At 38.2% G+C, this 13,526-nt stretch overlaps 1 protein-coding gene across 5 annotated transcripts in view; it reads left to right on the plus strand.

Annotated features, from left to right (window-relative positions):
• The window catches only part of BCL11B (BCL11 transcription factor B), a 150,571-nt gene that overhangs the window by 63,149 nt on the left and 73,896 nt on the right, over positions 1-13,526 (plus strand). The gene's annotated exons all lie outside the window — the stretch shown is intronic.

Below are 13,526 nucleotides of genomic sequence, written 5' to 3' on the forward strand. Positions count from 1 at the left end.
CCACCTTCCTGCTTTTTCCATAGTGCATGCAACTCCATTTGCCAGAAAGACATGTCAGGTTTAAACAGAAGGTCTTTGAGTACTCGGTGTACCACAGGATGCTTTTCAAATGACTGAATATCCTTGGGAGCAGGCTGATAACATTAAAAGAAAAACCATTGGTCATCTGATGGTGTGTAAAGATTTGGCATTGCCCAGGTTATAGATTTTCACCATTTATAGCTTTCTGAGCGTTTTCCCCTTGAGAGCCCTGTTGTAGATTGCAGTGATAGAAATAAAATTCTTCCCACACCCTCCAAAGACATATAATGAAAACCTGTGCATCACATTTCCCAGTAAAATTATCCTTCTGTAGCTCTATCGGTTTTTAACCAAAACATAATTACTATTTTAAAAAAGCCCAATCTTCTTCTCAGGGCATGCTTTATGAAGAAATGGGCTTTTCGTCTGTGAGCAAACAGTATATTTAATTATGATTTTCCCTTCCCTGATCCAATCTTGCTACTCACTTAGGCCTTTTTTTTCTATCCCCCATTTTTAAAAGAAAGCAGCTGATAAAACATTGAACCAATGATTTAATTTTTTTTAATTGTATGGCTTCAATTGGGTTATCTGCCTATCTTGTTTGTGAAATTTTATGCTGTCTTTGCTGCTCAGGCTGTGACTCCCCAATCTTCCGCAGTTCTATTTCCATATTCCTGCATGCTTGTTCTTTGTTAATCACTTGGCAAGCGCTTATTTGAATATTAAAAATTTCTTTAATCATCAAAGGCAGGAGTACAGCTTCATGAATATTCATATTTTTTCTCCTCAGACTGGATTCTAGTTCATTACCCTGCAGTAAAGCCAAACAGTCATCAATCGCACTCATTACTGCCGCTGGCGTTTTGATTGGCTGCCTGCTGTTGGTAGCTTTCTCACCCCCCTCCAGCTTTTCTGCCGTGTACCTGCCAACAACAACAACAAGGAAAAAAAGCACACACCAACAATACAAGATTTTTGGGGGGTTGAAAAGCAACTTCACAAACTTATCATAGAGTCTTCATCACTTCTCTCCTCCCCAATTTCTCTCTTTTATTTTAAATTCAAAGCGCTTTTTTTTTCAATAAAAGGAGAAACTTGAGCTTCAGAGATGAATATTTGTCAAGAGAGTTGACGTAAGTTTCATTTGCATAATGACTTTGTACTTCTGCATTAATAAAATTTGCATATGAAGCCACGTTAATTACTCCTGATCATGCTTTTTGCATTCATGCATAGTAATTTTCTCTGACTTGTGAGAATTAATGTCTTGGCATAGGGGGTGTGTGGGATAGACAGGGGGAGGCAGTAAGGGGACTATCAGGTTTCCATGCCAGTGTCCCTCACTTTCAGCCTCTCTTTTCTGCTCTCAACATTTCTTGCTTGATCTATAACTCATTTATATGAAATCAGTAGGAATTCTGGATGTAAAGAAATGCAATTTAAGAATAAACCCTTGCTTAAAAAAAAGCAAGCAGGTTTAAAGAGACTATTAGAAATCACTTGCTACGTGATCTTGCACATTAAAAAAAACCCCTCTTGCTACCTATGCATGTTGTTTAGAGATTTTGGCTTATGCATTGGTGGACATTCAAGCTCTTTGTTATTCTTCAACATGTTGTACGTGTACTTGTTCCTATCTCTTTTTATCTATATGCTTTTTTATGTGCATTATGATATCTTGACTACCAGCTTCTTTTGTAAAAATCTTTATTTAAATGATTAATAAGAAAGAAGTGAATTGGCTAGGTTTTGGAAAGGCTTTATAACATTTCTTTGCTAAACGGACTTGTATATGGAGGCAACCAAAACAGTCTACATATCTATGAATGGTAAACTTCTATAGCAGTACAACAGTGACTTTTAATTAATATCCATAACTGACAGTGGTTGCTTTAAATATTCTTCTTCTGTATTCATTGGTATAACAGTATGATTGTTCATAGGTAAAAGAGGCTAAGCATGTCAGTAGCCAATACAATTCCTTGAATAGCCTTTTGCCTGCTATTGTCTTGTAACACAAAGACACTTGGATTTAGAGCATCTTTTGTTTCAGTAGCATCCAAATGCTTTGCACAGGAAATCCAAACATCCCCCCCCCCAATGTAATAGCAGGAATTCATTCACATTTCAAATTCCTCTTCTTTGCTTTTGCTTCACATCCCAGTTTAGTTGACAGATACACCTAAATTTTGTTGAGAGCCATAGTTTTCTTGTTTTGACTGGGAGCATATGCTGTATGCTAGTTCCATGGGACCTAGGATAATTGTGGCTGTCTTTTATGTATGCATTTTTTTTTCTAAATGGCATACATGTATATCAGTTGTGAAGGTCTACATAATATATAAGTTTGTGCATTTTGTTTCTAGTATCTATGAAGCAGTTTGCAATTCCTTAGTAAAAAAAATTACTTTGAAAAATTGTGTGAGGTTTGCAAATTTCCGAGGAAGATGAGGTTGTAAAGAAATATGATAAATAAATAATTTTGTGTACAGCTTGCACAAAAAGAAAATGGTCATGTTTCCACTATGAAAATCAAGCATACTCTTAAAAGAAACTATGTCTCTTACTCAGACAATCAAAGGCAAAGGAAAAAAGAACTGAGTGCAAAAATTGTGTTCTTGCACAGGTTTTTGTTCGGTTTATTTTTTTAAAAATGTGGGTACAGTTATGCATTAGCAGTGTTTTTCCCACAGATCTTAGATACAGATGAAAATAAATGAGGAACATACCTTAAATGTGGCAACCCTAGCCTTTTGTGTATGTTTTAAATTTTATTTGGATCTTGAGGTTTGATTTTCTTTAAACTGCTCTCGCTTTCTTTTTGTGTGCGTGTATGTAGCTTATGTGATGAGAGAGGAAGTATAAAAACATATCTTAAATGTGTTTGGTATTCATCAGTGTCTACAGTCTCCAAACCAAAGTTCCCATCTGCAGTAACGATATTTAATCTAGGCCAAAAAAACTATTTGTTTCAAAATAATTTTCATTGGGGATGATTACTGGATGGCAGGGTAGAGGTAAAAGTGAAATTGATTACTGTTAATTGTTCTATTTTTAAAAATCCGGCTTACGTTGTTGTGAAGTGGATACTTTTAGTAGGTGAAGTAAGCTGATCCAGAGACCTTGTGGGGTTTATAAGATTTTTTTTTTCTCTGTTTCCCTAATGGCCATATAGGAAAATCAAAGTACCAGAGAGATTACATGTTCAAAAGCAGACTTAAATTCAAGCCATACTTACTGGCATTCTTCCATGAAAAGCAGAGGGGGTGCACTTTTTGAGCATTCTTGATAGCTTCTAATACGGACAGTCCAGTTCCATGTTTTGTTTCACTGTAGGAAAGATAAACCTGGTTCTTCTGTTGTGCTACTTCAAAAATTGGTATAGCCACGTAACTATAATGATACCTTATGGTCTAAAGAATATACCAGTATGCAAAATAGATAAAGTGTATTTTATATTCTAATATATCCCCTGTGGAATAAGTAACTGTTCTGTATCTAGAAGAGAATTTTACTGGTATTTGATTTTTTTTTCATTTAACAAGACAAAGTATTAATAAAAAACATTATTTCACATATTTCATGTCTGCTGTATTACATTAGCTTGGTTTAATTTTTTTCATATTAATTATGATTCTACTACTGTGTTTATAATATGTATGTGCTTTAAACTAGAGAGCATATAGCTTTGAAAAATGGAAAAAGAATGAAAATGACTGTGATGGTGATGATAAGAGTAAGCAGTCCTAGTATAATTTTCTTAGCTGAGCAAACTTATTCTCTGTTTTTAATTAATATGCACTGACAGTTTGCTTTCATTTATTTTTTTTCCTAAATGTAATCTATGTGAACATTAAGGGAAAGGGCATACTTTTAATTTTTAAATTGAATTATTGTAAAAAACAGTAGTTAGCTTTTGGCTGGCTTTATAGGATTCCGGTAGATCAAATTCTAAGGTAAATTTTTGCATGTGATTGGCAGTCCAATAACATTAATCAGAAAGACATAATCTTAATTATAATATAATTTCCCTTTCATTGGGTTGTCAATATTATGTTTATATTGAGGATATTGAGGAAACCATTTTCCTGGTTTCAATCAAAATATTTTTTAAAAAATTCTAAAATACTAAGTTTTCTTGAGAATGTTCCCCCTCAACAAGATGAATATGAAAGAAGAGTATTGAGGGTTATTATATCTGGAGTGCAAAAATCCAGACAACTGTAAATAACAGAGAAATGACTTTCTGTATGTAGTTGTCATCTAACTATTGTGTGTGTGTTTGTGTCTATTACTTGGTAAATAGAAATATGGCTTGGTTTCTCTAGCACTAGAAGTAGATTTAGTTGTGTTTCCTTTAAGCCACATTGTTTTGCTGTATTTGAACCAGTACTGAATACAAATTCACAAAATTCAGAGCTGTGATGCTGGTAAATTAAGCACATAATGTATTTCGAACACCTGTAGAAAAATTTGATAATGTTATATTGCAGGAAAATGTGACAAAAAAACTTACTGTAAAATATGAGAACCCTAAAAGCAAAACCTGTAACAATTTATTAGACCCTCTTTCTTCGGTTATTCCACCATATACTTTGGTTTTCTCCAAAATCTAGAATATTTATAAGAGTTACAATGGGATTAACCTTGATGTCTCTTAAAAATAATAGCACTACAGACATGAAACTAGAAAAATCTTAAAGCTAGCCAAAAACTATACGTTTTGCAGTAGGGAAATAATTACTGTATTCTCCAGTTTGGAGCTAGCTGAAACCAAAGTTTCTACAATGAAATTTCTCAGCTATAATTAAGCAACATTGTCTACATGAACACTTAATCTCTGTTTCAAAGCATAATTCTAATATGTAATTGTTTTCTTTTCATAGTATTATTTATTTATTTGTCTTTAACCATTCTTATGTCTAAAATTTTAGGAGATGCACATAGTTCTTGATTTATAGCCACAATTGGGATTGGAAAAATAATTTTAAATGGTACGGTTGTTAAGTGAGATATCATATACCTGCACCAATTTTATGACCTTTTTGCCAAGGTTGTTAAGCAGATCAATGTGGTTGTGAAGACATCACATGACTGTGACTTGCAATCTTCCCTGTTGGCTTCCCATTGACTTTGCTTATTAAAAGCTGGTTTGGAAGGTTTCAGATGGCAATCACATGGCTCAGGGATGTTGCAATTGTCATAAATGTGGCTCAGTTGCCAAGTACCGAGATTATGATCATATGGCTACAGAGGTGCTGTGACAGTTGTAAGTGTTTTTATCAATCACAAGTTACTTGGTACTATCATAACTTTGAATGATTACTAAGTGAATGGTCGTAAGCCAAGGACTACCTGCATACAAGTGGTGTCATAAATTCTCTCTTTGGTGCCAGTGTTAGATATAGGTAGTCCTTGACTTCTGACCACAATTGAGTCCAGACTTTCTACTTCTAAAAGAGACAGTTGTTGAATGAGTTTTGCCCCATTTTATGACCTTTCTTGCCACAGTTATTAAGTGAATCACTGTAGTTATTAACTTAGTAACGTGGTTGTTAAGTGAATCTGGCTTCCCCATTGACTTTGCTTGTCCACAGGTCACAATGACCCTGGGACATTGCTACCATCATAAATATGAGTCAGTTGCCAAGTGTCTGAATTTTGATCACATGACCGTGGGAATGCTGCAATGGTCGTAAGTGTGAAAACCAGTCACAAGTCACTTTTTTCAATGGCATTTAACTTTGAATGGTCACTGAATGAATGTAAGTCAAGGACTATCTGTACTATAGGATAGTGTAGTTTTCCCAGTTTGTCATGCTCCAGATATGTTGGATTCATCCATCAGTTAGCTCAGCTATTAGAACTATAGGTTGGGAAGGGAGGAGAATTATAGTCCAGTATATCTGGAGAAGACCAGGTTGGGCAAGGCTGCCTTTTTTTTGCTTTTTCTGTCTTATCTGCAGTTGTTTTGAATATTTTTTCTCATTAGTTTTACCTATTAAGAATCACTTTGTCTAACAGAAGAGGCTGTAGCCCTGACTGTCTTAGAATTATGTTGGCAGCTACTCAAGAGCCCAAGGGATGTGACTCAGTGCAGAAGATATTAGCCACCCTCATATTTAATTGAGGTGTGGTTTGTGCAGAAAACTTGCAAAGCCTTGGTCAGAATAAGTTACATGTTAAGGCCTGTGGCCTTTGTGCAGTGTGTTTTGTTAATTTCTAGAGAGAAGTTAAAAAAGCTGAATGGTATGTGCCTTTTTGTGTTCTGTGAAAATGGCTTCTCAAAATTCTCCATCCTATTTCTGGAGAGAGTTATCGGTATTTTTTTTCTCAGATGAAAATAAATTACTCCAGTGGGTGCAGCTAAATAGTAATTATAATAACATGGGTTCTTTCTTTCCAACATGGATATTTTTTTGCTGATTTTGAAAATGGAAGAGTGGGAATGATGTTGGTAGCCATTTTGTATTAAGGTCATTCTGGATCTAGGGAACTAATAGGGCTATAAAAAATATCTCTATAACCCTAAATGTACAAAAAATTTGGACTGCAAAAACCTTGAACCTTAGTAGATGGCAGCAAACAGATTCAGATTTCTTTACTGAAATCTAGTGATGTCTAGATTTTTAAACTCAGATGTGATAGTCCCATGGTGGCGAACCTATGGCACACATGCCACAGGCGGCAAACAGAGCCGTCCCTGTGGGCACACACACCATTGCCAGGCTCCACCCCTCCCCCTCTCCATGCATGCGGAGTCCAGGAACATCTGTGAGAGCTGGGCGGGGTGAGGAAACCTATAAAAGGAGCAGTTTTGGTGGGAGAGTGAGTGAGCGACCTTTGGAAACAACCAGTGGTGGGTTTAAAATCATTTAACAAACGGTTCTCTGCCTTGCCTTCTCTCCATCTTGGGCTGGGCTGCTCAGGGGGTCAGCTGGGGTGGGGGCAGGAGGGTGGGGGTCATCAGGTCCTGGCTGGGGGAAGGAGGTCTGGCTACGGGTGGCAGGAGAGCCTGGATGTCTCCGCCGGCCGAGCCTCTCATCCACACTGTGGTCATGTAGGATTGCATAGAAGGGGCACCGGGCAGGGGGCTGGGGGCATGGCCGGCAGGGGGGGAATCAGAGCCGCCATCTCCCTTCCGCAGTGCAGCCCTAACGGCATGGGCGGAGATGACCCCAGGACACCCGGAAAGGAGCCCTCACCTGGTGTGGGCCCTTTCTACAGGATGATTCTGATGGGGGCAGTGGCTACTCCTGCTGCTCTGAGCCCCTTGACCAGTCGATCATTTAGGGAAGCAGGAGGAGGTGGAGGGGCAGCCAGGGGGGGTGGAGCCACCTCAGCTGCTCGCTAGCAGCCCATCAAGGCAGTGTTTTCACACACCAGCTGTCCCTCCTGCTTCCCTACATGGTTGACCGGTTGGAGCAGCAGCAGAAGCCACCCCCATCAGAGCCGTTGAGTGGGTGGACCCAGGCTCTGTGGTCAGTCTGCCATTATGCAGGATAGCCAACATGCTGTGGCTGCTGACGGACACTATTGGCCCCCATGCGCTCACTGGCCTCTGTGCGGGGGGCCAATAGTGTCAGCAGATCTGGAAGTGAAGCGCTGCCGACCATCCTTGTGCTGGTGGTGGCGGCGGCAGCGGGGGAAGACAGGATCTGGTGTGCGTCCACCCTTTGCTGCTGCTGCCCTACATAGTCCCACATGCGCCTCCGGGCTTTGCGTGCAGGATGATGTGATGTGGGGTGGCAGCGGGGAGGGTTGGGTGCGTGCCACAGCTCACCTTCCCCCACTGCTGCCCCCACCAGCGCGAGGATGGTCGGCACAGCTTTGCTTCCAGATCTGCGGCCGGGGTTAATTGTCAAAAAAAAAAAAGTCTTCTGAAACTGTAATCTCAGCCTGTGGCTGTTTTGAAGTGAGACTAGTCTTGATAGATGTTTTCTACAAACAGGTTTTCTGTCTTTGGAAAGCAATGATCATAGTCAATGTGGGATACATGAAGAATCAACAACACTCATACATTGTAGGTTTGTTGAAACTAATTGAATCAGTAATTGTAACATTAATGTAAATAGAATAGATATACATGATTTTTCAGCAATTAAAAACTTAAATTTTAAAATAATTTTGGGAGTCTTCTTTACTCATAGCTCTTTCTTGCGGTATTAAAAGATCATGACACTATCTATGCATTTTCTAAATGCCAAGCAAAATTATTTATGTATATTTAGACATTCCACGTCTGCCATCTGCTTTCATTGGCTCAGCAGAGAAGTCACCTCCAGATTGCAATGTAGTTACAGTTTCTGTCAGTATCTTATTTTACCTGTTTGTGTAACAATTTGAAACGAGAAGGTGGGAGAGCAAGGAGTAAGTAAGGTCCAGACTCTGTTTAAAAAAATAAAAATCACAAAGGACACGTATTTTATCCTTGATGCTGCAGAGCTCAAGGATTTATGCCAAGGATTTAGGCCCTTCACTTGTGGTTTGGCAACAACTTCACACAAATGTGTTGCCCTGGTAGTCTCTTAGCCATTTAAGATAAATGACAAAATCAAATGCAGTCCATGCAGACTGAAATGCTAAATGCAGTGCCAAGGATGAAGTATTTCTACTGGATTCACATCTGTAGCTATCAGATCACCATGCTAGCTATAGTTTTCAGACCTGGACAAATAAATGAAAAACATGAGGAGGATAAACTCTATTTTTAATGAAAAGTTAGGCCTTCTAGTCGAACAGGAGGAGGAAATCATAAGTAATAGTTATAGTTGTTTATATTTTAATAGTATTTATGCAACACTTTCTCAACTGTGTCTGAGATGGAACAAATCCAGTAACAACAGCAGTTAATAAAGGCATAAAACAATAAAACTATATTGAAACATTGAAACAAATTTAAGCCATTACTAGTAAATTAAATGACTCTTCACTTAAATAGATTAAAATGAAGTCTTTTTTTCGCCCTAAAAAGCAAAGGATGTAAACCAATTTTAGGTCCTGATGGAGAACAGTCTGAAATGTAGCATCCAAACATCTGTGACCAGGAATGTTTGTTTCTGCTCATGCTTAGGCATGTTCTTAAAGAAGGTAGTTCTGCAGATAATCAGTACATAAGCTGTTTACAGATAAGAGAAAGCAATTGACAACTTTTGCAGAACTTTCAAATAATATGAGTAATATTATCATAATACCATGTATTGATTTGCAGCTCAGCAGTCTTTGTGTAACATTTGATGCTTTTTCAAGCATAGTCCAATTTGAAAGAGCTTATTGTATGATGTGATAAGTATGCAGGATCCAATTTGGGTTGGTTGTTGGGATCAGAGGTGACCGACCCAGATTCATCTTCATGGAGGATGGGCTCTAGCATGGGTCCAAACGCTCAGAAGACAAAACCTCTGGTCCCAGTGACCGACCCAGATTGGATCCTGCAACATTGTCCTGGGACACATAAATTTGCCTTCATTCATGATAAGTATGATATAAGCAAGGCTGCCAGGTCAGGCTAACTCTGGAATGGCCACAGATAGCAAATTTTAAGTATTTGTATACTTAAATACTTGTAGATCCAGGGATCCTTTTAAATGGCAATCCCAAGATACATATTTTATGAACAGAAAGACATGTTCCACAACAGATTGGATTCCAATACTTAGATAAGGGTTTCTGCTAATCATAGCAGGTTGATGTCTTATCTGGATTCAGTCTCTTCCTTCATGTGGCCCTTTATTGAACACAAGCAGTTTTCAAAGTCTAATGGTTAAGATGATGACCTAGAAATCAAAAGACAGTAAATTCTAGTCCCACCTCACATCACAGGGTTGTTGTGGGGAAAATAGGAGGAGGAAGGAGTATTAGGTATCTTCAGTTACTTATAAAGTAATAAAGTTGGGATAAAAATCTAATAAATTAATATTAATTTTAATAAATAATAAAAATGGTTAATATCAGATAAAGTTACCTTAGAGTTATATGTCAGAGAACAAGTAAGAGTTATCACCAATCATTGATGACAATAGACTTCCAATTATTTTTCCAGTGATTTTAAATACCTTTTAAATAATGTAAAAGCATAGAATGTAGACTAGGCAGCTGCTATAGTGCTAAACAGTTGTCCTTTAGCCCTATTTAGAGTAGTAAAATATGCTATTACATATAATAATATGTGTTTAGAAGCTTTCTGTCACTGACAATATCCAAAAGCATGTGATAACCAGGATCCATTTCCTATCCCTAACATTCTCCAAGCCAATCAAGGCATTTTCTCAGTTAAAATTAAAATTTAAATAATTTTGGGTTATTTCTAAATTAAAATCGATAGCTCTTTGAATCCTTCAGTGGGAACAAAGGTATTGAGTAGATAGAAGGGAAATTTGTCCATATTTTCTTTCCTCATATCTCAATATCTTGTGATTTGACAGTCTTAATTGTACAAATGTAAATAGTGAATAACTTAGGTGTTTCTATAGGATGAATTTTGTTATTTGTTTTGTTATATTCCTATTTCTTTGAAAGATATGTATTTTGGGGGGTATATTCTAGTGTATATAGGCATATTTAAATAGCTGGAAATTACAAACATGGAGTTTGTAATTTTTTAAGACCCCTTTATCTATGAAATTCAAGTGAAATAAATTGCCAGACTATTATACTTTTTACAGAAATTGGAGTTAGTATATTGATTCAAGAGCATCAGGTAATTGTTGGTGGCAGCCAAATACTTACTTATTGAAAAATGGATACACCAGCCTGAGTTCTAACTAAAAGTTAACTTCATGCAATATGAAGTCTGTGTTATGCTTTTATTTAATTGCTTAAGTCATTCTGATGACTGCCAAGAGAGCAAGAGGGAAAGCATTTCCAACACACCAGAAACAGAGACTAAATACAGTTCTAAATAACAGATGATTTCTAGATATGCGTGTATGTGTTTTAAATGAATAATACAGTTTGAGGGTACAATGCTTCTTTCCAGCTATTAGCAACAAAGAAAGGTTATGTTCTGTATAGACTTAACATGGGAAATATAATGCAGAAATGAAACACACAGAATGCATTGTTGGCTATAGCTCAAGTAGTGATGAAGCCATGATGGGCCATAAATGCTTTATTCTGGGAGCTCGATTCCTGGCACTTGTATGAAGTTGCTTCAGCTATGAGTTGTGGCACTTTGTGTTAGTGCTGGGCCTGGTTCAGTTGTAACTTGGCAAGCAGCTCTCCCCCTTTTTTCTCTTGGCGAGCTGGGTTAGGATGGCCATAAACAATAATCCCCTTTCAATTTTATTCCTAAGGACATACCCTGTAGCTCTGGCAATGTCCCCTGGTGCTCCTCCCTAATGCCTATAAGATGACTTATCTCATTACATTGTCCCCTCCTATCACTATTACATTTTGGGTTCCTTCTTAACAGCATGAATGTTGCTGAGAACTCTGATAGGGTTATTGGGAGAGGTTATTTCCTGCATACAAATCTGTTTTATCAGAAGTGGTGTTTTTGACCTGGTAAATTATGGTCAGAGCAACTCTTGAGACTGGGCAAAAAATACATAAACTATGAAGAAGATTTTAGCAACACACAGTTGTTTAGTACACTGTCGGAAAATTTCTGTCTAAATATAATTTTTTTGTATCACTATTTTGGTTTTTAGGACAAACAAAGCAACAGTATTCATTTATATTTGTACGGAACAACTGGCATGTTCTTTTTAAAGCATATTTCTTGGCACTTCCAGAAATAAATGACACATTTTTGGAGACTGACAGAAGTTTGTTAGGATGCCGGCCATTTTGCCAGATAATATATAGCTAAACTCTACCTGTAGTCCTTTTGTTTATACTATGGAGGGATAAAAAAAGAAAGAAAAAACCCAATAAACAGAGATAGATTAAGACTGTAATGGAGCCTGCCCATTATGCGCATAAATTGTAATGGTGATAAAACAGATTAGTCACATGACTGACTTGATTTTATGACTTTTTGGGGCGGTTGTTAAGCAAACATGGTGGCCATAAGTGGAAATGCCACAGTCAAGTGAACACTGTGGTTATTAAGCAAGTCCATGGTTTTGGTGTGGTGCGGTTTTGCCAAAAACCAGAAGTGCTAGTTTTATGCAAAGCTGTTGTAAAGCATAGTGCTGCAAATGGCTGTAAAATTGGCTTGGTTCGAAGTGCCCAAAGTGCAATTATATAACATAAGGCCACTTTTTCAGGTCAGTCATAAATTTGAACAGTTGTTAAGCAACCAGTCGTATATCAAGGACTGCATATTTATCAATGTCTTGAGAGTTACGGAGGAAGAAGAAAAATAACACCAAAATAATTGCCATATATATTTATGTTTATATTCCCTTCCTTTGAGAAGATCTGGCGTAGACAAAGAAAATATTCCCTAAGCGATCATAAAATAAGGATGCTTAAAATTTATCATCTAGATCAGGGCTTTTCAACTTTTTCACCCATTGTAACACTTTTAGGATATGGAAACATCCGGGTACCACCAGTTGCCTAGCAATTCGTCAAAAACTTGATGACCAAAAAAAGGGAAAAAAGTGATGAAATATAGGTAGTCCTTGATTTACAACAGTTCACTTAGTACTGTTTGAAGTTACAATGGCACTAAAAAACATGTCCCCCAAGCCACAGCTGAGCAAGACACCTGCCTGCCCGCCCGGCGGTGCTTTTCCTCCTGTCCGAGGTTTTCATTGTTGTGACCATTTCTGTTGAGGATTGGCAGCGGGGGTGGGGTGGGGGTGTTTGGTTTTTATTTCCCCCCCCCTCTGCTGGGTGGTTGCAGCAGGTTTTGGTCACTTCACATGATCCTGGGACACTGTGACCATCATAAATATGAAACAGTTGCCAAGCATCTGAATGTAAATCACAAGACCTTGGAGATGCTGCAACATTCCAGCTGATTGGTGCTTCTTCTGGGCTCAGCAGAAGCGCCAGGATCAGCGCCAACTCCAGCTGGAGCCTGGCGCTGATCCTGGCACTTCCAATGAGCCCTGACAGCCCCAAAGAAGCGCTGATCCTGGCGCTTCTGCTGAGCCCTGGCAGCCCTGCAGCTCCAGCTATCTTTTGCTCAGGTTTGTGCGGTGCTGCCACCAGTTCAGCTCACTCCCCTCCCCTGCTACCACTTTTCGAGGATGGTCATGTACCACCTGCTAGGTGCTAATGTACCACAGGTGGTACCCATACCACTGGTTGAAAAGCCCTGATCTAGATCAGAGATTCTAAGTATGATTTTCATAATCAAGTTTTGTCTTTGGTACTATGACTGCAGCTTTTATTAATTCACTTATTTATATATTTATTCTACTACTATACTGCATCCCATCCCCTGTACCTCTAGAGTTTACAAATAAATAGTGCTAACACATTTGGCATTTAAAAGAAAGAGGGAAGATGCAATCATTATCCTTCTCACAGGAAAAGCCGTAGTGAAAAGAGAAGCATTTCTACTGACTATCGTCTCTCTCTGCCCTGTGAATTTGTGCAGTGGG

The sequence above is a fragment of the Vipera ursinii genome (genome assembly GCF_947247035.1).
Source record: "Vipera ursinii genome assembly, chromosome: 1".
Lineage (NCBI taxonomy): Eukaryota > Metazoa > Chordata > Lepidosauria > Squamata > Viperidae > Vipera > Vipera ursinii.